This window comes from Xiphophorus hellerii, chromosome 17 (genome assembly GCF_003331165.1).
Source record: "Xiphophorus hellerii strain 12219 chromosome 17, Xiphophorus_hellerii-4.1, whole genome shotgun sequence".
Lineage (NCBI taxonomy): Eukaryota > Metazoa > Chordata > Actinopteri > Cyprinodontiformes > Poeciliidae > Xiphophorus > Xiphophorus hellerii.
The window spans coordinates 832403-859785 of record NC_045688.1 but is presented as its reverse complement, the minus strand read 5'-3'; the positions used below and the strand labels follow the sequence as shown (position 1 = coordinate 859785).

Sequence of the window (27383 nt, the reverse complement as noted above, 5' to 3'; positions counted from 1 at the left end):
ACCTGGAGAACACAAACTCCACACAGGAATCAGGACCTTCTGTCCATCCTAAAACTGTGTAAAGCAACAAAACGCTTACATTTATCAATAGTCCTGTAAGCAGTTGTTCCTCCGAATCTTCACCAGCGCAGACTAAGCTTTTGCATAGTGTTGGATGAGGTTAAGGTCGTAGTTATTACGATGTTAAGTTGATATTTGGGTAACATAGGAATCCTGTTAGCAGTAGAGTCTCCTGAGAAATGGATACTAATAAAACAAAAAAATGCTGAATTTTGACAGAAGAAACCAGAGAATGACAACAAATGTGACAAAATACAGAAAATTTCCATCATAATTTATTTTGAAAAATGTTCAGATATTCAAAGATCTGCAGTCTTTTCCTGTCTTGTATCCATTACCAGCCTGTAAACTTCTGGAAGAGTCTTTCTCTCCAGAAAGTTTAAGAAAAAGTTGCATTTTCCTCCACCTTCCGTCTGTTTAAGTTTAAATATTAGTCTGTCGTCTCCCACAGAATCACCTGAAATCTGCAGCAGGTTTTCGTGTTTGCGCAGAGACTCGGTTCACTTCGCTGCAGATTTCGCCCTGAGGGAGGGATTTCTGTGGCTGTAGAGAGGAGATTGAACGCCTACGTTTTGTCTTGGTGGAGATGTTGCTTCCTGCGGAGAGCGATGAAGGACATTGTTCCCAGTTAGTCGGTGGATCAGGTTTATGTGAGAGGCGCTGTGCTCGTTGGATTAAATATGCTTTACATTTTTTTCACACTGGCTGAATTTGGCTCTTTTTTTAAATCATAAAATAGTGAGTATTTTTCAGCAGCTTTTTCACAACGAGGAGTATTTTATTTTCAGTATTTTTAGAGCAGAATTATGAGAATTAATGCATGTAGAGCATCTCTGATAATGATGTCCTAGGAGACGGTGTCATGGCATCAAACATTTGAGCAGCATAGATCTATTTCAGGGGAAACACTGTGGGGGAAAGAAGGACCTGACTTCCTAAAAAGTAAATGACATGTCCTAAATATTTTAAGCACAACTGCTTCTTCATGACTGTTAAAATTATTTTAAAAAAGCAAACCCAAAGCAAAGTTTCTGTTTTATCTTTGAAGCACAGCTTGGAAAGGCGGCAGCTCTTCCTCTGCTGGTGATTGACCTTGCTTTATTCCTTCAGGTCCTTCCTACCAATTTTTAATGATGTTTTGGTTGGTGAGATCAGACACGATTATCTGGCCATCTGTTTAATACATGAATTAATATTTGCTTCCAACTTTGTCTCCGCTTGTTAAGGAAAAAAAAGTTTTAGAAATCACATCAAGCTAATGCAGGACCTGTCTGACAACATGAAGTAGGATCTGAAAAAGCAACACATCAGAAAATTAAGAATGGATGAGAAACAGTCATTCAGATCAACTATTTAATGATAGTTAGTGATACCAGCGGTTCCTCAACCATTACTTTGATTTTGTCCCATTTAATAAAGAAACTCATCACTTAATTTGACATCATGACAGAAAACGGAGCGTTTTGCACCGACTGCAACAGGGATGGACATGTTTAGCAGACTGAAATAATCCAGTCATGATTATTTCAGAATTAATATTTTTATATCAGGATATAACTGGATGGAACCAGAGGTTTGACCGGCGTAAAACTTGAGTCAAAGGTTATCCCAAAGTTTCTACTGGTAGATTTAGACTAACATCTGCTTCATCTTCATAGTTAATTTTTCTTGTGAAAAAATGATTATTTGAGTTTTCTCTTCATTTAATTGAAGAAAACTATCAGTCTTCCTGTTTTAATTGAATCCAGATATTTTAGTAAAATGTGCAGTGTCAGAGATATACAGCTGGATATTATCGGCGTAGGCATGATGGGGAATATCCTTAAAATATAAAACAGGACAAAGAGGAAACGGGTAGAAAAGAAACAACCAGGGCCCCAAAATGGATCCCTGTGGAACATGAAAAGTACAGGAATGGGATTTGTACATAGATCTAGTCAAGAAGGTTGATCTATCAGATAAGTGAAGGTGATTTCACACCTACTAGTCCGGTAGAATAAATTGCAACATTTCCAGCTGCTGTGGTTCTCGTTCTCTCTGCTCTGAGTCAAACCAACCAAACCCTTTGAGCAACCTGTTCCCCTCCTGGCCTGTGGGGGCACTGCACCAAGAACCACTGAAGGAAACTACATTAAAACCTCTGAAGACACTGAGCTCAACTTCCTTCTTCACCAATCAACAGCAAAAATGGGAGATCTGTCAGATTTTAGCGGTTGGATGATTTCTCTTTAGTGCTTGTCTGAAGACCACGAGTCATTTCTACCTCTAGCGCTAGGCTAACACGTTTGTTTCGGTTGGATTTACCCAAAGTGCCCTGGGTTGTAGTCCACTTCCTGCTTTTGGAGTGGTTTCTGGTCCACTTGGCTTTCACATATGCATTCAAACCGAACCAGAACCATTTCAACCGAACCCAGACTGAGGTTTGTTGGCAGAACAGTGGTCGATTTTGGCCAAATTCACGTTCACACTTCCCCGCCTCCAGTCAAACAAACTGGAGTTAGATTAAAGCGGACTGAACAGAGCTGGTGTGAATGCACCCACTGTCAAAATATTGCAGAAGTAAACAAATTTCCATGAGTGAAATCTCTATCAAATGTCAAAATTTGCACAGAAGCATGAAGCTAAGACATGCTGGAGGGACTCTGTTCTGGACTTTCCTCCAGAAACTTTTATCTTTGTGATAAGTGAAAAAGATTTTCTGACTTTCTGACAAAACATGTTGAAAGAAAACTCATCTGTAAGACTCACAGATGTTTGTGTTGCTGTGCTCTCCTGTCAGGAGTAAGGGGTTTGTGATCTATTCCTAGACGTCTTTAGAAAGTGGCAGCAGACACTGAAAGGAGAGATGGTTACAGGAGAGAGGTGGGAGCAAGCACATCTGGTTCTACTCAACATGACTGAGATTCCTCAGAGACGGGGGGAGCCGGAGCGAGCGAGCTGGTCTCCTACACCACCGCCTGTCCGTCCCAAAGGACTTCGGATCAGAAACAGAAATCCAAGACGTAGAAAATCTGATGCAACCAAAGGGTGTGGAAACATTTCAGACTCTGGTCTTCAATCACTCCCACTTCAGTCAATACTAATGTTCTTTTCCACGTTTCAAAGTGGAAAATACTTTCATGATCCTTCCAGCTCCTTCCTGGCAAATCTGCAGCTAAACATCAGATTTTTAGGACAATCCAAGAATTCCCAGACAAGACTAAAAACAACCCGGAGACTGAATTTATTAAACCTGCTACTAAAGTTCAAACTGGAGTTGCACCAAATCATCTTAAACAACTGGCCCCTGATGTTTTTTTCCATTCTAGTAAAGGTTTTTGGTCTTTATTATCAGATTTAACCGAGCTCAGAGGTAAACCAGCACCAGCCTTTCACTGGGAAACAATCATCTGCACCAACATCATGATCATTAGTAGTTTGATTTCCTCAAGTTTCCAGCAATTTCCGTGTAAACATCTTATTGTCATCTGGTTAAAAAGGTCAAACCACAAATAATCCATCTAACAAGACAGAAGAAGCATGTTGGGGTCAATGGAAAGTAATGAGCTTAATGACCAAAAGAAATCTCTAAAAATACACCAAAGACGACTGACGTCTGTCTAAACCAGGAGTGACCTGCCAGACCCTGGGACTGGTAGCCAATCAGGGAGGAAGGTGAGAGAAACACAGAGGGGAATCCAAAATACAGAAGACTAAACAACTACCACGGCGCACCAATGTCTGGTGGACATTAGAGATGTCTTTGTATCATTTTTTTTGTTAAAAATACTAATCAAACTCTTGGCATTGCTTCTTCCCGGTTGGCTATGTTTGTTTACCTCAACTCACGTTCAAGATTTTGAAAAATTTCCCATTTGACATGTGAATGTTGGTGAGTGAAATCGGTTCATGTGCGACGAGTTAATCCTGCTGTGCAACTCGACACCACACTGTACAACCAAACCCGTTGTAGTTAAGATTTTCATTGTCATTTCTGTGATTGCAGGTTTTGAAAATTGTCAGATAATTTACCAACCTTGTTGTGTGAACCAAACAAACAAACCTATTTGGGAATTTAATGTTTTTATAATTTATCTATACTAATTTATTATAAAATGACAGAATCATGGGAGGATAATTTACAGTGTCCCACTGTTCAGGACAGGGTATCTTACCATGACGCAGTTTTTTTCCTCATACAAAGGATAAGCAAAACTCTGAAAAACATATGATTATTAGGTAGGTGATGCAATCAGTTTCAAGCATCCAGCATCCCGAAGTGAGATCATTTTCACCAGCGCAGATTGAGTGTTTGCATAGTTTAGCTAGGACATTTGATATGAATACATTAGCAGTGGATAAAACACCTTTAGGTCAATTTACTTAGCATTTTTCACACTAGTCCAGATGGAAATGTTGGACCTTCTGGATGACAAGTGGCAGAGTGATACTAAAGATGACCATAAATATCTAGAAAGAAGATTTATGGACATGGTGACCAGAGAACATTGTGGAATATAGAAAATATGTAACTGTAGAGTTAATGACTTGCTTCTGTCTGATTTGTGGTAATCAGAGAGATTTATTTTTAAGTTCAAAACAGCCTCTCACACCAAGGCCACCTCCACAGAAACTAATCACGCATGCAGAAGGCCTTTAAAAGGAATAATATTCCAAACACATAATCTAATCAGAAAAGAACAGCAACCTCTGAAAGCTGCAGCAGTGGAAATCTTAACTTGTCTCTCTGTGTGCCAGAGAAAATGAAATGCCAAGCCTGGCTAAGGACATAATGAAAAAGCTATTATCAGCATAAGCTTTCATCAGCACAGCATTCAGCCGTGTTGAATACGAACTGATTCTCTCATCTCGTGCCGTTCCAATCTGAACGCTGGGATATAATAAAGGAGGTGAGATAAGAACGAAAGATCACTTTTTTCCAGCTGAAGACGTGCATCAGCACATTTACTGATGAGCCAGAGCTTTCACAAACAGACGCTCTCGCAAAGGCCAAGACAATCAACGCGTCGTCGTCGCTTTAATTCACGAAGCAACTCGATGCATTTGAACATCTAGATTTGCTTCCAGTTTTTGTCTCGCTTCTTATTTTCCTTCCTTTATTTTGCATCTGATTATTGGCATTCTCTTCAAGTCTCCATCCATCAGCCAGGTCCAGAACTTCAGTCTGAATTCAGATGTAGCCTCCTCATACAATATTCACAGCTACTCTGAATAATGCATATATTACAATACAATATTCTGACTATTTTCAGGGTGTATTAGGCTCTAATGAAGACGTGCTGATGTCTATGCAGGAGGCATCAATTTGTATAGAAAATGTCAGAAAACCAAACCAAAATGGTGCAGAAACGTTTAAACGTTGTTTTTTTTTAAACACTTTCTTTTCTGGCCAAGACTCCCGAAGGTTTTAGCCAAGCAGTTACCTTCATTCACACTTTTGTGAATCCCATTTAGTTGAAACGGTTCTACTCAGAGTCTCAAACCTTTTGATGCAGATTGATTCAGGTAAATGTTCTATGCTGCTTATATTAGATCTGATGTCAGCTTTTGACCTATTGACAATCAGATAGTTGGGCTGATTGTTCTGATTTTAAATTACAGTTTGGTCTACTTTAATTCAACTCCAGTCCGTTAAAGTCTGATTCATTTGGGGAGGTGTGAATGTGTAATTGGACCCAAAAACATCAAACTCTGGTCCGCCTACAAACCTCGATCTGATTTGCTTGACGTGAACTCTGGTTCGGTTCGAATTCATGTGAATTACAAGCGGAACGGAAACTGTTCCAAAAGCATGAAGTGAACTACAACGCAGGGCATTCTGGGTAAATGCAACTAAAACAAACGCATTAGCCTAGCACTAGCAGGAGAAATGGCTCCTGGTCTTTAGCCAAAGACTAAAGAGAAATCCTCCAACCGCTAAAATCTGACGCCTCCATTTTGAAGAAGGAAGTTGCTCTCAGTGTCTCCAGAGGTTTTTGTGTCGTTTCTTTCAGTGGTTCTTGGTGCAGCGCCCCCACAGGTCAGGAGGGGAACAGGTTGGTTTGACTCAGATACCAACCACAGATAACCACAGCAGCTGGAAACAGAACAATTGAACCAAGTGTACTGGACTTGGTTCAAACAGTCGCTACTGGAGTTGAATTTTGGCGACAGAGGCCACGCCCCTCTCTGCCTCTGACCTATGAACTTCTGGTACTTCTAGGGACTCCAGATAGGTTGCAGTAACGGCATATGCCTGGAAGATGACAAGTTCCTGGTAGCTTAATGCTTGATTCTCCTCAACTACTTGGAAGATAGTTTGTAACTTTTTTCCCAACAAGTTTCTTGCGACTCTTTTTACAACAAATTGTTTGGTTCTGTGATCAATCCCCTTTGAGACATTTGTTGTTTTTTTTAATTACTTTTCAGTGATGGTTAATTGTCTTTTTGATCTATTTTGCCTAAAATGGACCACTTTGTACCTTAGATTTCTCTGGAATTGTTTTTCCTTTTTTATGTGTCTAACTTTAGCTCTCCAAATATACCACCATAAATGCTCAGATGCTTCCACTGGCACAAATCTGTTTAGTTTCCACATCACTTCAGGCCCGGGTTGCCTCCACGGCTGGATCAGAACATGCCAATAGAGCCAGATTCAACATTCTCAGTCGGAGGGTTAAACAAACGGCTGCAGCTTCGTTTGATTTTATCTCCTCTTCATCATTTCCAACCTTCCACCTTCTCATTCCATCCTCTCCATTGGCTTTCATGGGGAATTTTATTGGTTTTACTGGAACCAAAAACTCTCTGCAAATTCAAAACCTTCCAAATTAAATAATATTACAAATATAGATACTTACTTCTATCTCTGAATTGTCAGATAATTTACCAATCTCGTTGTGACACAAACAAACAAACATGTTTGGGAATTTAAAGTTTTTATAAGTTATCTTTAGGAATGTATTATAAAATGACAGAATCACAGGTGGATTATTTACAGTGTCCCACTGCTTCAGGACAGAGTATCTTACTTTAGCCAAGATGTTGGTTTTTTCCTCACACAGTGTTAAGAAAAACGTGAGATTTTCCTCCGATCAGCTCGTCTCTTTCTGCTTTGTGTCAGTATTTCAGTGAAAAGTTGATCATTTCCCCTCCTGATGACTCTTCCGGTGAAGCAGACCCAGAGCAGAACCCTAGAGGGTTCTGACCCGCATTCCTTCGGCCTCATAAACAACCTGATTAGCTGCGTCTGTCCTGTGATCCGGCGACACGGAGCGCCGGCGGTCGGCTCTGCCAGCGGAGGACGAGACCAAATGCTGTTTGGTGTTTGGGAAACGGGTCGGGAGGAAGTTGGGTTTTCCAACTTGTGCTTATTTTTCGTGATGTTTTGCAGCCGAGATTGAGCCGCAGGACAGTGTGGGAATTTAGTATTTCTGCATGCCTGAAATCCAGAGGGAACCCAGCTTCCTGCTCTAATTGTTAAAACTCCCACACAAACAAGCCTCTGCACACGCTCACATTCACTTAATCATTCACACATTTTTCAGTGTTTTGCTTAAGGGGAACTTATGCAGATTATTGTAGAGTTTCCACAGAACAACACTGCAAAAACACAATCATACCAATTATTTTATTTAAATTTTAATAAATTGTAATTTAAATTTGTTACAAATTCTTTGAGAGAAAATCCCAAAATGAAATTGTGATTCTAGATATCTTGGTACAGTTGAATTTAGATAAAACTAACTCACAAGTACATTTTCAGCAATATATATAAGAGCTTGTTTTAAGCAAATCATTTCTTGATATTGATGAAAAAGTAGTAGTTCTACAGACAGATGATTTAACGTATAACGAGGAGAAATTGTCTTGTAAGTAAATTTATCTGCTGATAAATGTCAACATTTAGAAATTGTTTACTGAAAACAAGCTCCTCTATTTTGCTGAAAAGTTACTTAGTAAGTTAGTTTTGAGTTATTTCAGATGTAATAAGATATTTACACTAGAAATGAGACTAAAGCTACTTGGTAAGATTTTGTATTTTTGCAGTGAAGCACCGTTTTTCTGCAGCGTTGTTTGTGTTTTCAGAAGCAGGTCCTCAGCTCTGCCTCTGCTTCCTGAGCGAACTGCAGCACGCTCTGGGTGTTGATGCTGCAGCCGCTGTTTGGATTGTCTTTCTTGGCACATGCCTCCTGACCCGTGGTGTGTGTGTTTGTGTGTGAAACAGAGGGTGTGTGTTTTCCTGGCATCGGGGTCAGACACCGAGCAGATCTGTACCTGCTGAGCGAGTCTGTCCTCCGTCTGCCTGAAAACTGCTGTTCACTCCTTCAACGTTACGCTTTGAAAGTCACTTTACTCCAAACTATGTACATTATTATAACAAGAATAGGGGATGGACGAAATAAATTCTTTATTTCATTTGTAGCAGAAACTTAAATTAACAAAAGTTCAGAGAGAAATCAATAGTCATATTTAAAATAGTCAACAAATTAAAAATTTTAACAGAAGTGTTATAGGAAGGTGCTCTAGCCAGAAGCAATAATTAAAACCTGTTGGTTTCCATGGTGATCTCATTAAAATGAATAAGAGTCAAGACGAGAGAGCAAGTCCAAGGAAAGTAAAGTCTGGAAATGATCTCAAGAAAATAACATTACAAACTTTTTAAAGTTTTTTTTTGTACAGAGGTTCCAGGCGGAACCTTTGTAATGTGTTCCTGGTACGCCCATAAATCTGACCCTCGTCTGTCAATTATTCCATCCAATCAGGCGTCCGTCCAACCAATCAACTATCCATTTGTTCGTCCAATCGTCCATCCGTTCATCCGTCCATCCAGAACTTTTGTATTTTTTCTTTCATCTGAGCCAGAATGGGTCGATGGTTCTGGAAGGTAGAAGCAGGAAATCTGTGGGAACCTCCATTGTGTCCAGATCGGATCGACTCCGGTCCAAACACTAATAAACCCGTCAGTTCCTCTCAGCTCGGCTTCACTGGGTCCAAATCCTTTCAGAATAAAATCCTCCTGATCATTAACCGGATCCCTTAATCCCAGCCGATGCCGTATCGGCTGCCAGGACCGTTCCCAGGTACTTTGAGATGATGGAAGGGAAAACCGGCGGACTGATGCGCTGCCATCTGGATGTTTGGATCAGAACATATGGCCGGCCCGTCTCTGCCATCCAGAAGCATATGGCTGCCTGAGATAGAGCGGAGACAGAGCGGGCGGTTCTGCTGGGCAGCACCGAGGGCCTCCGGATCGTTAGAAGAGCTGCCAAACAAACTTCACAACACACACACACACACACTCACACTCCGCTCGTGGCGGCGTGCGCGACACTGATTCTTGTCCTCCATGAGCGAATAAAGCTACCTGTAAACTGGGGCTTATTCAGCATTATTTCTCTTTCTCCTCGCTGCGTCTCATTTGCAAATAGATGTTCTCGTTTTAAAAGCGTTCGCTCTGCTGTTGAGCGTCTTATCGTTAGCGGAGGAAACACAGCGACTCTGCTCCGGTTTCAAATTAAAATGCCTTCAGTGGAATGTGTTTCCTGATGAAAGGCCGTGTTTGAAGCGGGCAGCGCTCCAGCTTTCCTCCATTCTTTCTCTGCTCCAGATAATACAAGATTTCTGGCCGTTTGTTTGAATTAATTATGAGAAATAATTATGTTTTACATTTGTGGGTGTAAGCCTGGTTTCGCTGTGATACAAAGGCGTCTCTGTAGCTGGAAGCTGATTCATGATCACACTGGCACCTCCAGAGGTTTGGCTGGATCCAGATGTTCAGACGGTTCTGAGGAAGGAAACCGACAGACTAAAGGATTCCTTTAGGTTCATCCATCCATCCAGTTATTCATCCATCTATCCATCCATCCAGTTATTCATCCATCTGTCCATCCAGTTATTCATCCATCCATCCATCCAGTTATTCATCCATCCATCCATCCAGTTATTCATCCATCCATCCATCCAGTTATTCATCCATCCATCCATCCAGTTATTCATCCATCCATCCAGTTATTCATCCATCCAGTTATTCATCCATCTATCCAGTTATTCATCCATCCATCCATCCATCCATCCAGTTATTCATCCATCCATCCAGTTATTCATCCATCCATCCGACCGTACGTCCATCCATCATTCTTCATTAGTGTTGCCAATATTCCTTTCTGTCCTGCTAGCTGTAATTATTAGCTTGGATCTGACAGATCAACATTATGTTCTGTATTATTGTGGTTTTCCATTTTTTTGCTAAACTTCAGAAGTTTAGCTGAATTTCTTCAGTTCAGCTAAACTTTCATGGTTCGAACATTTTAGGTTCTTTGCTTCTTTGAAACTTGGCTGAAGCTCCGTCAGATTGTTTGAAGGTCACCTGTGCGTCTTTATCCAACAGTCCTGCCTCAGATTCTCAGTCTGGGCTTTGACTATGCCATTCTAACCCCCGAATCTGCTTTGATCTAAACCAGGGGTGTCCAGATTGTGGCCCTTTTTTGTGGCCCCCAACAGTGATGTAAACCTCTTGCCTCCTAACAGATATGTTTGTCTCTTTCAGGAGATCGAGGTCATCAGAGGTCGCTCACTTTGATCAGGTAAGGATGCTTTTATTTTGAAATCGGATCATCAGTCTTTGTGGACTCTGTCATAGTTTTTCCTTTTCACCCTGATGGCTGCGTTGACGTTTTGACAGTCAGTATAGCTGCTTTCTTCGGCTGAATCTTTGTGTTTCTTAGTAATGATTCAAGGTCAAAGGTTAATTTCAGGCTCCAGGCTGTTTCTCTAACACTCCACACAGAGACGAAATCATTACTGAAACAACACACTGTTTTTTTTTAATCTTTTACTTTTATCACCTCAGGGTATTTTATTGTGACTTTATGTTGTAGAGCAGCAGAAAGCGGCTCACAATCGTGACGTGGAAAGAAAATTAATTTTTTACAATTAAAATCAGAAAAACACATTCTCACCTCATTTAATCCAAACCGTTTAAAAGTTCCAGATTTAGTGAGGAATAATAAAGACAACAAAAACTGGATTATAATTAGCACTCAGAGTGATTTTTATCGTACAAACACAAACACTGCTTTTGAATGCATTTCTTTTGGACACGTGTCACATAAAAAGTTATTTTTGTCAATAAACTGCTCACAGCAACACAATTTAATCTTATTTTGAAAATAATTGATATTTATTGATAGTCTAATTGAACAAACAGTGAAGAAAATAGTGACAATAATAATTCTGACATTCATTAACTGGAATTTATTGTGACAACAAAAAATCTAAGTTCTTATAATGACGATAAATTTATCACAATAAACGATACGATAAATAACCACTTCTAATAATATGAGACTGAACCACCGTCCCCCACAGCAATACACGGTGGTGGCAGCATTATGTTGGTCAGACTACATGTAATCCTAGTCAGAGGCTGCAGAAGACTTGAAACTGGGGTGAAGCTTCACGTCCTAGTCAAAGCCCAGGTCTAAATTTAAATTGAAATCTGTTGCCAGGCTGTGACCTGGTTAACACAGATGTTCTCCATCAGACTGAATTTCCTCTGTTTTATGAAGGAGAATGAACAGAAATCAAACTTTTTCCGGTTTTAACGCCAACAGACTCTAAATTATTTCAGTTTCTTTCCTCCAGCACAGAATCTGAACAGTTTTCTGTGTAGGTTTGAATTTTAGACCAGTGGAGTCATTTATCAGCACTTCCAGTTCAGATAAGGAGCCGGAGGCATCAGAAACCCTTGCTGGACCAGAATCAGCCCTCCCAGTGTGACCAGTCGATTTAAATGGCCGTCACATCTGAATGTGTGGTTTTCTGTGATCCGCTCGCGCTCTGCCAGCTCGATTAAAGCGTGGCGCCTCTGTGTGAGACTTTCCTCCCTCCATCGCCCGTCATGGCCGTCGGTTCCAACACAACTTCTACTTTCTTCAGTACACACCTTTGTTTTCTGTCTAATTCAGTTTCATCATTTTCATTTCAAGTCTGCAATAGAGGCAGATTCCTCGGGTTCAGTTGGCTCATTGCTTTATGAATAAGCTGGCAGCTTGTGTTTATTACCTGGACAAAAACGTAAAAAATTACCTGTAGAGATGCACCAATCCGCTTTAATCCGACTCCAGTCCGTTTGCCTAGAAAGTCCGGTTCGTTTGTGGAGGTGTGAATGCACAAAAATCCAAACTCTGGTCCGCCGACAAACCTTGATCTCGGTTTGTTTGAAGTGAACCCCAATACACTGGGGACCGCTCCAAAAGCTGGATGTGGAGCACAGCGCAGGGCATTATGGGTAAAAACAGCCAAAACAAACATGCTAGCCTAGTGCCAGCAGGAGAAATGGCTTGTTTTTAGAAATCTATTTTAGTTTCCATTTGGTGAAAAAGGAAGTTGCGCTCAGTGTTTTCTTTGTGTCGTTTCCTTCAGTGGTTCTTGGTGCAGCGCCCCCACAGGCCAGGAGGGGAACAGGTTGCTCAAATGGTTTGGTTGGTTTGATGACCAGAACCAAGTTGATCAGAACCGAGCAGGTTCTGATAAAAACAGCCTTTAGATGACCTTGGAAATACAAACTTTAAACATTTTAACTGAATTTGATTTGAAGTGAGGATGTTAGCAGTTCATAATTCATCTAGGTCTTTAAGTCTTTTCTTTAACTTATAGAAACCCCTGACTGCTGGAGTTCATTCAACTATTTCCTGGTCTGGAAGTGCTATTTCGAGCTTTGACTAGGTCGTTCTGGAAGCTAAATGTTAAACCAGTTTGAATGTGTTTGGGATCAGCGTCCATCTGAGCCCAACTGTTAATTTCAGTTCATCTATTTGGAGGTTGAGTCCTTTTATATTATTCCATCTGCTTTTTGCAACACACCAGTAACCCCTCAGCATCATGTTGCCACTTCCGTGCTCGACAGTCAGGGCAGTGTTGAGTTGTGTAAGATCTTCCTCTTATTAGCATTCAGTAGAAACTACGAGAAAAAAGCTAAAGTACCAGAAACCGGAGAAAGTTTTAATGAAGCCGTTTCTGTTCACTCAGTCGGGTCAGAGTTCTGGTCTGCATGTGTGGGTCCAGCTGACTGTTGTGTTTGGCCAAAACCCAGTGTTTTTATCAGCCTCTGAGCCGGACCGGAGTCAGCTGGACCGGAGTCAGCTGGACCGGAGTCAGGACTCGGTGTGTGTCCATCTTCTTCACCGCTCGTAAATTTACGACCTTAACCATGAAAAGAAATGAAGAATTAAAGATGGAGGGAGAAAACTGGGACGATGAAAAAAGTCTGGATGGTTTAAATGTGCAGAGAATGAAAAGAGAAGAAAGGCGAAGGCGTGACAGACTTGGAAGGGGAACTTGAAGACTTGGAGCTGAGTTTTATCAGCTGCCAACTGCTGCTGCTGGTGGTGTGTGTGTGGGTGCGTGTGTGTGTGTGTGTGTGTGTGTGGTATGAGTGAATGGTTTCAGGCTTGTCGTCGGTGTTTTACTGGGTTCAGTCTGGATGGATGAATGCTCGTGTGCTTTTCTCTATTTTCTTTCCTGCGGCCTTTCTTTGGTTGCGGACCAGAGGGGCAGCGGAGCTGGCCAGACGTCTGTTTTCTATCAGCGCTGTTGCTAAATCTTAATGTTCTCCGTTTAAAGCTGAGCAGAAAACAAAGCCGCTGCTTTTAAGGATTTGGATCCGTGTTCTTCTGCTTTCAGGCTCCGTTTAGTTTGGATCTGATTCTAAGAGAGAATTTGTGTTTTGGAGCTGAATTGTGGTGTGGATGAGAAATGATTGGTGGCTCCTAAGAGATGTTACAAATAAAAGTCTGAAAAGTGTGGCATACATCTGAATTAATCAGTTAACTCTGGCCTTTGTTTGTCATAAAATAATCAAAAGTACTTTCAGCTGAAGGAAATAAAGTAGTCTGAGTAGATTTTGTGTAGTGTTGGATCTGATTCATTGTAGATCCAAACCTTAAAAAGTAATTTATACATTTGCTAAATACAATGTAACCAGTTGGGTGCTAACTAGTTACATTTACTCAATTACATTTACCTCAGTAACTCTTTTACTAAGCTGCACTTTGTACTTTTACTTGAGTAATTTTATTATGAAGTATTTCTACTCTTGAGTAAAATTTCTGGATTTTCTACCCACTGAATGAAAAACAAACACATTTCAACCAAAACTTCACCAGACAGACTCACACTGCAGTTTCTGTTAAAGTTTCAAGTTTTTTCTTGAAAGAAACTGATTTAAAAACATTTTCATTTGTTTGATTTTGTTTTTTATTATGTAAATTGTCATTTTGGTCCTTAAAATGCCAAAATTTCCACTTAACTTTATATCTAATGTAATTTTTAAGTATTAAATGATTGATAATTTGATCAGTTACTCAGTACTTCAGTAAAATCTTTGGTTCTCTACCCACCTCTGGTAGTTACTAACCAACACTTTGTATTATTTAGCATATTTGTTTCTCTGCTTCCCTCAGTTGATGATGAATTTGTGTGAAAATGTGCAGAAAACACAGTTCAGAGGACACATGTTTGCTGTTTGTCCTTCATTCCTGTTTAGCTTATCTCTGCGCTTCTGGCTTTCATCAGTCAGCCATAATGAGAACCTAAAGAGCCCTTAATAGCTGTATTAATAATAATCATGGCTCGCATGTCATCTTTAGCTGCAGGAGAATCACAAACACCCAGCAGTGTCTTTTCTTCCATCTGGCGCCCGCCCCGAGGCGTCCCCCTATTGTTGGTCCGAAGCAGCATTTTGTTGTTTCCCAGCAGGAGTTTTCTGTCCGTCCTTTGATTGCTTTTTCTCTCCTGAAGACGGCTGAGTCAGGGATACCTGCGGCTGGCTGCTGTTAAACAGCAGACTGAGAAGGTTCCAGTGGAAAGTGAGGAAAAAGGAGGCAGACTTTCTACGTTTAAAGACGTTTTCACACCTGACAGTTCGGTAGACTTGGTGCGATTAGGGACCAAAATGGCAACTTTAGTTACATTTTCAGCTTGTGTGGTTCAAATTTATATTTCATTAATTGAAAAACCTATTCCCCTCCTCGCCTGCGGGGGCGCTGCACTAAGAACTACTAAAGGAATCAACACAAAACATCTAAAGACATTGAGCACGACTTCCTTCTTCACAAAACGTAAGGAAAATGGAGTGGTATCAGATTATAGCAGTTAAAGGTTTTATTTATTGATATAAAAACTGGTTTGCCTATTAGCCGCTAACGCTAGCGATGCTCCTCAGGCGCCTTTACGACGCACTGAGTCATCCGCCTTTCTTTCTTACCCGATTTCTATAAAATATGGCTTAAATTAAAGTTGACAAAAATGTTAAATATATTTTCTCCCTGGATGTAAATAAATCTATAAACAGTTTGGTTTCTGTCAAGATGGGAGAGTGTGCTAAGCAAATTTATTTTGCTTAATAATTGAATTTTACATCATTTGCGCTGCTAAAATTAGTTTGTTAAAATTTATACTTTATAAAATATTTCTTCCTATTTGATTTTGTGTTAATATCACCAGGTTCTACAAGCAAACGAGGCAATTAGTCCAGTTTCTGTTGTTTGTTGAAGGTTCAACAGTTGCAGCGGCTGCAGTGCATCAGCAAAGGGAAAATAACGGCGATGAAGAACTAGAAACACATATTCTGCTTTTTCTCGCTCTCTGTTACACTACGCACAGACTTGTTGCCATAGCAATGGACAACCAATATATTTCAGGATTCAACATCAAAAAACACTCAAACATTTCCCACACAAAGAACAGAACATTCAGTCCGTTAAAGTATTGGTTTTAGGCTGGATGTTTATTTTGTGATTGTTAATAAGTGATTGCTGTGGTAGATTAGCTACCGCTGCTTTTGGCTTAGCTAACTCTGCTGTGGTTGATTAGCAAATTTAAACATCTGCTCTACTGATGATCTGTCAGAGTTCAGTTACAAAACAGAATTCCACAGCTTGTCTACGGTTGCGGTTGTCATAGTCAAGCTAGCTTGACCTACTTCCCTTTCCCTTGCTATTTTTGTCTTAATTAAAACTTTTTCCTGACCTTGTTATCTAGTTGTAGCAAAGCACTGTCTCCCTTTGTTTTTTGTATATCAGGTGTACATTTAAAATTTAGCGTGTTATATGGATAACGGCTAAAGCCAATGCTAGCCATCGTTAGCAAGCAGCTTCTTGCCCTCCTTCAGACAAATGGGGGCAGGAGGGACTAGCGCGCAGGGCATCATGATACATGGGGTCCGTAGTTAACTTCCTGCTTTTGGAGCGGTCTCTGATCTGCTTGCATTCACATTGCATTCAAACCAAACCAGAGTTCACTTCAACCGAATCAACACAGAGGTTTTTAGGTGGATCAGAGTTTGCTTTTTGGGTTCCATTGCTCGTTCACACCTCCCCAAACGAACTGGAGTTGGATGAAAGCGAAGTGAACAGGGCTAACGCTGTAACGGACGACAGCAGAGACGCTGTGCAGCTCTGATGGCTTTAACAGCTTCCTCTCCGCTCGTTCAGTCTTTCATTCCTCTCTCTGTGAGCGAGGGAGTCGGCCCACAGCAACAGGTTCAGATTTAATGTCTTTCACATATGACGACAGAACCCAAATGAGTCACGCTGCAAGTGAAACGCATGTTTTTTTTCTAAATTAAATCAGCAAATCTGTGTTCAGCACAAAGTTTTATTAGTCATAAACAAACTGAAGCATTTTTTCCACCCAAGCCACAAACTATATGTTGAATTTCTGCCTGGAAATTGAATCCTTCAGCCAAACTAAATGGCTTTTAGTCCCAGTGGGTAAAACGCGCTCAGAGAGAATTTAAAATAGAAGTTTAACCATCTAAAACCCCAAAGCTGGAGGTTAGAATAAAAATACCTAAATTAAAGCCTTAAGTAATGAGTCTGCAAAGATGCATGTTGCAGAAGTTTCAGATGAGAAATTACATGGCAGTTAGAAAGCCAATCAACGTACGGTAACATTCACCCAGAACAAAAGTAGTGACGGCAAAATGGAGAGAAATCTGTTTGGTTGCAAGGAAAAAACACATTTCAAAAGTTTAAATTAGAAAAACATAAAAATAATTTTAAAAATTGAAGCAAAATCAGTCTGAAATTACAGTGGCAATTTTTGAGCTTTTTGTCTAAATACATTATTATATATATATATATTCATTTAAATGGTTTGAAATAAAGCAATAACTAATTAAATAATATTCATTGTTTTAACACAGGCCAATTACCTTATTGGGATATGAATAAAGTGCAAAAACACAAAATCTTAACAGGTTTTTTTTTGTCTAGTTTCTAGTACAAATATCTTACCAGTAACTTTTTATCATGAAATTGGAGCTTTTGTAAGTCAATGAATCCTTCATATTGAAGGAAAATATACCTGTTGCGTTGGCAGATAAATTAACTTTATAACATGGAGAAAAATATCTTGTTGTTGGTGAAATAATCTGACAATGTAACTAGCACTGTTTCCATTAATATTAAGTATTTATTGACTTAAAACAAGCTCCAATATCTTGCTTAAAAGTTATTTATAAGTTAGGTTTTCTTATTTTAAATGACCCAAGTTATTTACACTAGAAACTAGGCAGAAAATATTTGGTTAGATTTTGTCTTTTTGCAGTGTAGAGTTGATTAAGTATGGTCAATAATTACACATAATTACGTGGCCATATTTTAAAATTTCCTGTCAATCTTTAACTGTAACTAGTTACATTTACTCAGTTACATTTACTTGAGTAACGTTTTTGAAAAAATTACTTTTACTACATGTACTTTTTACTTTAACTTGAGTATTTTTATTTTGATGTATCTCTACTCTAAAATTTCTGGATTTTCTTCCCACTAAATGAAAAACTAAAATGTTTTGACCAAAACTCACGAGACTCAGACACACCCCTACAGTTTCTGTTAAAGTTTCATAAGTTCTTTATTTATCTTTTGCCTGATTTAGTTATTTTTTGTTACTTATAAAAATTGTCATTTTGGTTCTTGAAATACCAAAATAATCACTATTTTTATATTTTGGTCCATCTGATGATGCAATTTTTAATTGTTAAATGATTGATAATTTGATCAGGCTTTGATTTACCAAACACTTTTTTACTTTTGAGTCATTTCTTGGACGGCTACTTTTTACTTTTCCTTGAGTAAAAATACTTTTACTTGAGTATAATTTTGCGACTAACCTCTGCAGAAGACTTCCTGTTTGTGCGTTCAGCATTTCGTTGGGATAAATGGCCGACAGCATCCGGAGGATCTAATTATTCTGTCAACATTACATTCCCTCAGATATGAATTTCTGCCGGGTCGTCTCCCATTCTTCTCCCAGCTCCAGCGATAATAAAACTTTCTAACGTTTGCCACAGGCTGGATTTTTAATCTCGTGGATCGTTTTGATCTCCAGAATCATTCTCTGTCATCGTTTTTGAATTAAACCCATCTTGAATCTCTGCAGCTCTGCCTTTATTCACAGGATTGTGCAGCTATAAACAATCACTTTTCCACATATTCGCCCCTCTGGGTTCTGTTAGTCAGAGTGTTTGTCGGCTTGTGAAAGTCTTAAAATGTCTTTAACGGCGGCGTGCGGACTGGATTCCTCTCCAGCTTATGAGGTTTTATTTGTCTTGTTAGAGCAGCAGCCAGATTTAAAATGATTTAGAGACAAACGGAAGACACAAAGTCCTGAGAGGACGAGATGAAGACCGCCACGTCCGTCCATTTGGCTATTCATCCATCTATCCAGTCGTTACCATTACATTACTTTAAAATGGTTTCAAACAACAATATTATTGTTTATTGGAATAACTTCTGGGAAAATTTATCGTCCAGTAAAAGTAATTATCATGACTGGCCTATTGAGAATCTCTTCTTGTTGTTGCAGCTTTTTCCATCCACTTAACTTCCCATTAATATCCTTGGAAACTGTCCTCCAGGAGCAGCTATCTACATGTTTGTAATACTCATGTTTATCATCGGTTCCGTTAAATAAACTACTAACAATCACTAAAACGCTTTTAAACGGATCAACTCGGTCCCGCCTGTGTATTTGCTCCGGCTGTTTCATTTTGGGAGTTGTTTTTTGTTCTCCTGCAGAATGAAATGTTGTTTCTGCGCCGTTCGGTCGGCGCCTGGAGCCGAGCGCTCAGCCGTGCAGAAAAGACGGCAGCGACTCCGAGAGCGGCCGCACCAAATGTGATGAATAGTTTGAGTCGCCAGAGACGCTTTGTTGCTCACAAATCATGATTGGATTTTCAAAAAGGAATGCTAACAGACTCTTATTATCAGCAGCCAGCGGAGAAACGTGTGTGTGTGTGTGTGTGTGACCTGAATGCTGTTTTTTCTGCCCTCACACTCGTCCCTCAGGAATAAATTGTGGGGTAAAGTAGATGGACTTCATTTGCTCTCTCCTGGATGTGGAGTAAGAGCTGAGGAGATGATGAGCTTTTGTTCCCCTCGCCGGCGCTCATCAGATGTTTCATGGCCTCCATTAGATGAGCGGCGTGTCGCCGGCTGCAGACCGGCTTAAATCGCCTCTTTAAACTTCTTGTCTTGGGATAAAAACCTTTCAGTCCAAGTTTTGGCTCCAGCTGGTTTAGAGTTGGACGTCAAGTTTAACTCCGAGGTTAGAAAATAACGGTAGATGGTAGATTTCCTTTTATTCGCCAAATTATTTGCGCAAACTTAGCATAATCACTGATTTCATTCATTTTTTATTGTTTTTGTAGAGCTCATTTAAAATATTGGAAAGAAAAATCAGGTTGTGAAGATGGCACGCTCCTGCAGCTAATCCAGGACTAGCATTCACTTTTCTTTGTGCTGATTGGTTGAAACCCTAAGATCAGACATAAGGAATATTGCAGATGTTAGCTTCTGCGTTAGCACAAACACATTTGAAGCTATATTTGTGTTTGAAATATTAAAATACTCTGTTAAAAGCGTTTTAACCAAAACCCCACAAATAGTTTTTGTTTTTATAGTTTATGTCGCCACTTCAGAACAACTGTTGACAAAAAGTAATTTTATTCCCATCAATCCTAGAGCATTAAGCTCAGTTCATCAGTAATGACATAAGGTTGTCATGGTAACGAATTTAGCTTGGACGATAAATAGTCTCAGTATTAATTACAACAATGTTGTTTTGAAACAGTTTTCCAGTGAAATGTTCCAAAGGCGTAATTTATCTACAACCAGCATGTTTTAAATAAAAACAGTGGCTTCTACTGGGAAACTGAAACTGGGTCATCAGCCGGTCTTCCATCCAGAACCTTTGACCAAATCAACACAGTAACAGTTCAGTTCACTAAGTAAACCTCCTTCCTTAGGGTTCGTTCACACCAGCCATTTTTAGTCTGTTTTTATATAACTTTAGTTTAGAAAGTTCGGTTCATTTGTGGAGGTGTGAATGCTAATCAAACTCCAGTCCGTCTACAAACCCCAGTCTGGGTTCGGTTGAAGTGAAATCTGGTTCGGTTCAGATGTCAGGGTTTCCCCCAGTGTTTTATAAGCCTGGCGGCCCACCATGCTTTGCTAGGCCCCCCGCCAGGCCAAGCGTTGCTTGTTTATGTTGTTAGGACAATAATAATAATTTTAAAAATTGCTTAATTTATTTATTTTTTGATAATTCTTTAAGCTGGATTGTAAGCGTCTCTGTTCTGAGCGTTTCACTCGCGGAGCAGATTTCTTTCTAAAAGTTTTATAGTTTATGCATTTTGTCAAGAAAATCCGAGCTCATCCCACTTCCCCATGCTGGAGATTTTAGTTTAACAGTAATAATAAATAAAGTTATCTTTAAAATGAATCACTCAAGTGACATCTAGGCCCAACCATAGACTTAAGTGTCAATAAAATAAATCTGGTTGTGTGTGTTGTTTTGTGTCCAGCAAACTTTGCTTTAATTCTACTTTTCTCTATCTAATCATAAGAAATCATAGTCAGACAGAGAGAGTCATTAAACAGGAAAAGCAGGTTTCCTGGAAAAAGAGGAAGTAAGTTTCCAGCCTGCAGATTTATAAAAATAGCTGAGACTATTTCTTATTTTAAAGCATGAAAGTTTAAAGAATTAAATCTAAACATTTTGAGTAATTTGATAAGATTCAAAGTAAAATACTTATATTAATATTGGTTTACTTGTAATAATATTTACACGTACATTTGTGGGAACACTTACAAGAAAAACAAGTAACTGTAACTTTGGCATCAAATAATTAGAATCATGGATTATTCTTGGTTTCTTTTCAGAAAAACATCTGTAATAACTCACATTAGGATTATAATAAGTATAATTAATAAGTTATGGTTATAAAATCATAAATGAATGATAAATCAGAGAAGCTGAAGAAAATAAATGTGATATAAGTTATGGTTATAAAATTATAAATGAATGCTAAATCAGAGAAGCTAAAGAAAATAAATGTAATAAATGTGATTTTGACATTGAACTTGAAATGGTGTAAAAGGTGTAACTGCAATTAAACATCACTAATATGTTGTAGGTAGATAGTAGGTGAAAGGTGAACGGTTAAGGGAAAAAGGGGAACTAACAGGAGAGCAGAGATGATCAACGCCTTATTTAGGTAAAAGGTTGTGCAGGCAATGGACAGGAGGTTGAGCAACTCTGAGACATTAGCACAGACATCAGGACATAATGTCTGAAGGACAGTGATGGATGTGAGGTCATCTGTCTAAGCAGACAGCCAATGAAAACGCACCAAAAGGGTGGATAAACCCTATATAAGGTGGGTGCAAAAGAGGAACCTTTCGTTGGATCCTCCGGGCAGCTTCGAGCCAAGAGATGGACAAAGAACTCTGCAGCTGAAGAAGAGCCGGGGCCACGGAGCCGAAGACTGTCCTGCTCATGGAGACCAACCGGTCAGGCCCACAACCTGTGGCTTCACATCGCACTTCTCTCATCGGCTGGGTTCAGACCCCAAAGACAAAGATGAAGACAAAGGCAAAGACAAAGAAGAAGAACTGGTGCCTTTTTTCCTGCCAGCACCAAGTCCTGTGTGACCTCACCATCCAGGCGGAGAAGAAGCTCATCAGACCTGCGGAGATCCTGGCCTTCATCGATCAACTTCCTCCTCCTGCTGCAGCACCTTCTTCATCATCAGACCTACAGAGATTCCTGCCTTCGCCGATCAACATCTTCCTCCTGCTGCAGCACCTTCTTCATCGTCGTGCCAGGTCTGGGGTTCGAAACGTCAAACTCCGTCCGTCTCTCTCAAAGGTTCTTTTTTTTAGTTCTCAGTATCAGCAGTAGGGAAAGATAGACTAGATGATTGATTTTACTTATTTGATTATTTCTGCTACTGAATTAAGCTGTACTGACCCTTGCAAAACTGCCTTACTAATAAAATATTTAGCATAAAGAAAATCTAAAAGATGTTGTGGACATTCAGTTAATGAGTCACCTTAAAGTTCTTTGATGGTTGTAAAATAGCTGTGATGTTTGATTCTGGAGAGGAAAAAGTTTAAAATGTTTTTAGGTTGCTGGTAGCCCAAATGTAAAACATCATCCTTGGGACTCGCCCGAGTCACTAAAACCTACCTGGTTCAATAACAAATGCAAGTTGTAAAATAGAGAACGAGCGACCGTTAACAGGTGTGCTCTGTGAAACTAGTTGGCTGTAGGCTGCTCAGTCTGGCTAATTCACAGGGGGAAGAAGGGTGGGACACCTGGATGTAGGCCGTCAGAAAACCAGGCGAATCGTTTCTCGAAACCAGCTTAAACAGAGTTTACTTCAGTCCTGGACAGGGTAAATCCCGGCAGATTTAGGAAACTCAATTAACCCGTTAGAAGGAGAGCTGGTAGCACATCTCCCCTCTCAGAAGAGGAAGCAGAGAGTGAGACAGTAGAGACAGAAGGGGGGGGGGGGGTGTTGCGCAACAACAATTTAAAGCCGGAGAGCGGACCAATCACACACCAGCGCTCTGCCCGCCGCCGCTGCTTTATTAAGTTTACCTCAGCGCAGATCCCGCAACGCCTCCGTTCACTCAAACTGGACACAGGCTGACCTGTATGGATATTTACATCAACCCAGACTGGGTAGTTATTTTTCTTTGGAGAATTTTATATCAAGGTCAGAGTTTAAAACGAACCGCGTTAGCTCTGGTTGTGCAGCTCTATGTTAACCACAGGAATAACTTGTAGTCGCGCGTCTGTTTGCAGCCATTTGCGCGTTGAGCGAGTGATGAGAATGATTTATCTTTGTGGAGAGAATTATGTACGGCGTTTACATCTCAACACGCTGCCCAGCGTGTGGCGCTGTCTTCCCTGTAAAGTTTATGTCTATGGTCCCGGTTGGCCGGAGAGTTAGCCGTTAACGAATCAGTGCTAACCTCATCATGCAGGTTCAGCCCAGTGAGGAGCTTTCGCGCTGGTTTTATATTATTTTATTATTATTTCCAGTATTATTTTAACGGTTACACGAAGCACCAAACCATATGAAATGCTTTGTCTACTTAGTCATCCAGAGTTGATGCTCGCCGAGATCTGAGAAACTCGTCCCTCAAACTTGAGCAATCAAAACAGTTTCTGTGATTCTTATTAAAAACTCAACAGAAACGAAATGTTAGAGCTACTAAAGCCACAATAGCATCACTGAATTAAATCTCCCGTTTGTTGCTCATCTCTGCTCAGTGCAGCAGATTGAACTCATCCTGCAGGGCCGGTCCAAGGCTGCATGAGGCCTGGGGCAGAATCTGACCTAGGGGCCCCTCTTGCTGCTAAAACATCAGCACCTCTAACAGCTTCTGTGTTTATTTAATCTGGGAGAGAGAGAGTAGATTAACTGGCCAACCTGAAATCAATCAGTTATAATTACAGTTTATTAATTTGCATTTGTGAACTAACAGCTCAAACTAAAAGATTAAACTCACAACATCAGATTGTTGTTATGGTAACAAAACAATCTAACTATGAATATTGTTCTTTGAACTTTTACAAAGTAAACTTGCCAGTTCCTTAAAATCTTACATTTAAATGTTAAACAACTTAAATAGTTTAATTTATGTATGCTGAAACCATTCAGTCAAATTTAGCAGCATTGATAATCTCAATAAATGCTATATTTATGTATCTGTGCTAAAATATTAGCATTTATGGCCCCTGAAGCCCTGGGGGCCTGATGGAGCCGCTGACTTAATGTTGGCTTAGATAGCATTTCACTGGTGCTGTCTTCCCGTAACATATAATTATCCAGTAATATTTTTATTTTTCCTGTCAACTTAACATCTTTTAATACAAAAGCACGGTGGAACGCCTCGGGGCCCCGACCACCGGGCTGAGCAGGTTTTCTGGGGGAAACCCTGATGTATATGGACCTGAATGCCAATTGGACCTGACCTGCAGAAAGTGGACTACAACGCAGGGCATTCTGGGTAGATACAACCAAAGATAACATGCAAGCCTAGCGCTAGCAGGAAAAATGGCTCCTGGTTTGATGCCAAAAACTAAAACAAAATCCTCCAACCGCTAAAATCTGATGCCTCCGTTTTGTTTCCGTCTGGTGAAGAAGGAAGTTGCTCTCAGTGTCTTCAGAGGTTTTTGTGTCGTTTCCTCCAGTGGTTCTTGGTGCAGCGCCCCCACAGGCCAGGAGGGGAACAGATTGGTTTGACTCAGAGCCACAGCAGCTGGAGGTGGAATAAATGTTGAAGTTTTGGTCCCAAATCAAACAAACTCTTAAACTCTGACTCATTCTTTTCCTCCTCAACTAAAGGTTAACAAACAACCTCGCTGCTTTTGAACGCATCCCCTTCAGTTACTGATTCTTCCATACAGGATCAGCAGCATTTAGCCAAGACTGTTGGGTCTGCTGGTTTTCTATTATTTTACTGCATTTGCTGGTAAATTGGGGAAGCGAAACCAGGTCAATGTTGGCGTGTTCCTGTTATTTTGATCTCAAACTTCATCTCACAAATTCACGGTTTTCTTTTCACTTCCTTTGTTGTATTTCTACAAAGTACAGACAAAACTTGAGCGTTTAAAAAGCATCGAAGATGTAATAAAAAAACATTCACTGATTAAAAATAATTGTCTAGATGGTTTACGACTTGCATACAAGTGCTTATTCATCGAGTTTTGCAATAAATCAGTGACTTCTTCTGCTGTGTTGGTCTGTTTTGGGTTCATGAAGCATCCCATTTCTAATCACCTCTAAATGCATCGTAAAACTTGTTTGTAAGGCGACGTCTCTTCCTCTCTGCATCGCTCTTCTCTCCTTTTTGAGAGGATCTGACTCGTGTCTCGTCCCCTCCCCTCCGGACAGGCCAGGATCGTGAGGATTACCCGGGTTTTGTGTTTCAGCGAGGAGAAAGATGAGGGGGAAGAGGAGAGATGAGGAGAGGGCGGAGGAGCGAGGAAGAGGAGTGTGTTGGCACACTGAGTGAGGATGGAGGGATAAAGATGGAGGAGAGGAGGAACTCCAGGGATTCTGGAGTTTTTCCTTCCTTTTATCGTCTCTGCTGTTGAGTTTTTCTCTCGCTGCGCTTCGTAAAGCTCCGGCTTTTACAGACACAACCTCATTATGGCAGCCGAGTGTTTTCAGACTACAGAGTGGAAATCCAACACCAGACACACCCCTCACTGTGGGACTCCCACACACACCCTATCAGCTCTAATTTGCAATAAATCATATTCACACTCCCAGACATGGCTTCAGAAATGCTTCATTTCTACTTCACAATTCACAAACAATCATCATTTATTATGTTTATGCAGTAAAATGGAAAAGAAAACGTGAAATTTTCCACATTTTGTCTCGTTTTAACTACAAACTTCATTATCGACATCCATAAATATGAAATATTTGACCCCTTTATGCTGATGATGTCATGATCTCTCATCAGGACAATAAAAAAATAACTGATAAAATCGCTACTGTTGCAAAATGAGCATATTTTCTACTGAAATTATTGTTGAACATCATGATATCGTCTGAAATAAACTGACATTTTTCCGTATCCTTTCCAACAAAACACTTTGGGAATGATGTCAGCCGTCCAACTTATGTTACACCTGAAACCAAAAGTTTACATACACTTTTGTCATCATTTCTTGTTTTACTTTCTAAAAGCCAGGAAACGGTGGCTTTCTTTGAATTCGTTAGTTTTCATGCATTTGGTTGATATCTTTTAAACTTTGACTTATTCAGATGTTTCAGTTTCCCTCCACAAACTTCTAATAGATTAACTGACATGTTTAAGTTAACAGATGCTTGACAAACCATTATACCCAGTACAGACATGATGGGAATGTAAAACCATTATAGTGCACAGGAACGAGACAAATTCTGGTCCAAAATGTGCAAATTGACTCCAGAAATAATCTGAAGACCTTGAGAAGTTGCTGCTGATGCTACTGAGACCGATAAGTCCTGCACCAACATGTTCTGAACGGCCGCTCTGCAAAACAACCAGTTCCCAGTTCTCTACTGGGACGAACACTTTCATTTCTGGAGCTAATGTCTAAAATCTAAACATCTCTAAAAGATGTTCTTTTAGGTTTTCTAACTTTTAGCAAACAGAAATAATTTGGTGATTCAACAAAAGCATCAAAATTAAGTTCTTCCCCCCTGAAAAAAATATAAAAAACAGAATAAACTGTAAACATGAAGTGAAATTACCACAGAAACGCACACCTTAAATTAATTCAGTAGCTAACTGATCACAAAACAATCAAAGTATCAGAATAAGAAGGCCCAAATTGACTGAGAATAATCAACAACCCAGTAGAGGAGCAGAGGGCCATTCTGGGTAAATGACTGCAAGAAACAGGCAATAAAAGCAGGAGAAACAGAAAAAAGATTACAAGAGAAACATTAAGGAACCGACAGAAATGAGAGGAAAACCGAACCCAGAGTGAAGTGGAGGTAAAGAAAAGCTTCCCTCCATCTTGGAGGTGTTATTTCGGTATCAGGGGGTAATTAGCCCCCTGCTGGTGACCGCAGCGCTCTGCCGTGATGAATGGACCCGCAGAACCGGCGGCAGTGTTAAAAGACGTTTTTAATACTTTTCTGGAAAGCACTGGACTGAAAATGAAGGAAAAAGCACCAACTCTCCGCCCCCACTTACTCTGATGCTCCAAAATAAAACAGTACATGTTTAATTTCATTCATTTAAAGCTGAAAATCAAACCAAACTCAGTTTAAATGATTTCTTTTCAGTTTTCCCTCCAACCTCCTGCAGCCGCTGAGCTGAAGATGACAGAATCAGAACCGTGACGTTACATCGGATAACATCCTCATATCTCCTGGTTTGTCCTTTATTCTGTCTCTCTTTCTCCATCTTTGCATTTGTTGCCATTCGTCTCTCGTCTTATCTGCGTCCCCGGCTGTCAGGCAGCATCTGCGATAA

The 27383-nt window shown here is 40.1% G+C and overlaps 1 protein-coding gene across 2 annotated transcripts in view; it reads left to right on the top strand.

Moving 5' to 3' along the window:
* The window catches only part of LOC116736903 (plexin-B2-like), a 124814-nt gene that overhangs the window by 37566 nt on the left and 59865 nt on the right, over positions 1-27383 (top strand). Inside the window, exons 3-4 of one of the 2 annotated variants that reach the window (XM_032589776.1) lie at positions 10589-10625; positions 27194-27282. The gene's annotated coding sequence lies outside the window, so the exon portion shown is untranslated. The remainder of the gene's footprint in view (positions 1-10588; positions 10626-27193; positions 27283-27383) is intronic. The other variant, XM_032589775.1, reaches the window with a different exon arrangement.